This window comes from Octopus bimaculoides, chromosome 9 (genome assembly GCF_001194135.2).
Source record: "Octopus bimaculoides isolate UCB-OBI-ISO-001 chromosome 9, ASM119413v2, whole genome shotgun sequence".
Lineage (NCBI taxonomy): Eukaryota > Metazoa > Mollusca > Cephalopoda > Octopoda > Octopodidae > Octopus > Octopus bimaculoides.
Genome location: NC_068989.1, coordinates 17,078,100 through 17,080,430, shown reverse-complemented (window position 1 = coordinate 17,080,430; position 2,331 = coordinate 17,078,100). Strand labels below are relative to the sequence as shown.

Below are 2,331 nucleotides of genomic sequence, written 5' to 3'. Positions count from 1 at the left end.
TCTCTCTCTCTCTCTCTCTCTCTCTCTCTCTCTCTCTCTCTCTCTCTCTCTCTCTCTCTCTCTCTCTCTTTCATTCTATCTCTTCCTTTCTCTCTTTGGCTATACATACATGTATGTGTGTACACAAACTCGCAAACACGCACGCGCATACACACATACACACATACGCGCACACACATACATACATATATATATAGATAACATATGTATAGAGAGAGATAGAAAGAGAGAGAGAGATAGAAAGAGAGAGAGATAGAAAGAGAGAGAGATAGAAAGAGAGAGAAATAGAAAGAGAGAGACAGTAGAGATTATTAATATTATATCTTGCATTGGACCGGGTGTTATTTCGCAATTTCCTTCTAGAGAGATATCTAAGCAAAGACTAGCGAGATCTCACTCCCAGCTGTTGCTTGGACGTTGACTCTACTGAGTATTGTTCTAGGTTTTGTTTCATCCTGGGTGTGTGCGAGTGTGTGTGTATATATATGCATATATATATATATGTGTGTGTATGTGTGTGTGTGTGTGTGTGTGTGTGTGTATGTGTATATATATATATATATATATATATATATATATATATATATATACACACATATATGCATGCATGCATTCACACATTCTTACATGCATACATACATACATACATACAGACAGACAGGCAGACAGACAGACAAACATACATACATACATACATACATGTACATACATAAGAAATTAGGCTTCTCAAAACCAGAAAGGAGAAAGCTAAACCGAAGACTACAGATCCAATCTTTTACTGGAACTGTGAAAATCTGTAAACATTTCCAGAAGTTTATCATTTAAATATATATGAGCATGTCTAGATGTGCAACTATATGCATGAGAATATATACAAAACATACACATCTGCACACATACATACATACATGCATGCATGCATACATACATACATACATACATACATACATACATACGTACATACTAATGTACATACTAATGTACATACGTACATACAAAAAATGACTATGAATGGGTATGTTGCCCGGAAGCTTGAAGAAGACAGTAGAAATGACACGCGGCACAACTTCCCTTGGACACAAGGCCACTACATCACATCACACTTTGAAGGCTATGCGTTTGCAATCCCGGAACGGGAGATTGCCACAAAGTACTTGGTGAACAAAAGAGACAGTGACGCTCTTGTAATCCCAAGGTGCAACCGCATGTGTAGGCTATGTCATGTTCCCGTGGAAGACATCGTGCATGTGATTAGCAGCTGTCCTAAAATGTCGACACAGTACTCCCTTCCTACGAGGCACGATGTTGTTGCTAAAAAAATTTATAATGACATCTGCAGAAAAAGACTGTCCTGAAATAAACTTAGAAAATCCCTGTTATGGAATACATTCATAAACACCAACTCATGGAATACTGGTGGAATATTCCCATCAAAACTTCTGTCAAAAGTAAAAATTAACAGGCCGGATATTGTTATTAGGGACAGACATGCAAAGGTATGTACCATCATAGAAGTCAGCCGCCCTGCATATAAATATCTCTTCGAAAATCAAAGAAAAAGAGGATATCTATGGACAACTGTTTCTAAACCTCCAGCTTCTATATTCAGACGATGAGTTCATATTCATACCAATAATAATTGGAGCACTAGGTTTGTTAGTAAATGCTTAAAGGAGAATTGGATAAACTGGGATTTTCAGAAAGAGAAATCCGACCGGTTAATTCGTACATTACAAGTGCAATCTGTGAGTGGAGCAGTGAAAAAATGCAAGACTTTTCTCAAGTTCCAAATGTGAATTTGTCTTTGTTAACTACAACCGAAAGATGGAGCCTTGTATCTTTGTTGGAAACCGGCACCCTCCTCAGTGGAAGATTTATAATAATTTTAAAAATATAAGAGACATACATACATACATACAAAAATACCTTGTTATTGAAGTTGAAATTCCAATAAAGGAGCCTTGGATCTGGGTTAGAAACCGGCTCTTTCTCTATATGTGTGTATATGTATGTGTGTTGGTACAGTCATCAGACCCACGCGTGCTCACACATACGCACGCACATTGGTGTGTGTATATGTGTGTGTTCATGCGTATGAATGTGTGGGTTTGCATGTGTGCGTGTGTATATGTGTGCTTTCAAACATATTTCTGTTTTTATTTTTATATTCAGGGAGTGAAGAGAAGCAAGAAACATGAAGTCTTGGAGAATATTATGTTTCGTTATATTGTTGATCACGATTACTGCAGCAGATGATCAGGTAAGTGTCTAGTGAAACTTCCTAGCACTATTACTACCACATCCACTAGTAACATCATGGACTATATATAT

The 2,331-nt window shown here is 37.2% G+C and overlaps 1 long non-coding RNA gene across 1 annotated transcript in view; it reads left to right on the top strand.

The window, feature by feature from the left end:
• The window catches only part of LOC106868873 (uncharacterized), a 28,043-nt gene that overhangs the window by 4,347 nt on the left and 21,365 nt on the right, over positions 1-2,331 (top strand). Inside the window, exon 2 of the long non-coding RNA XR_001409346.2 lies at positions 2,173-2,260. This is a non-coding gene — a long non-coding RNA (uncharacterized LOC106868873). The remainder of the gene's footprint in view (positions 1-2,172; positions 2,261-2,331) is intronic.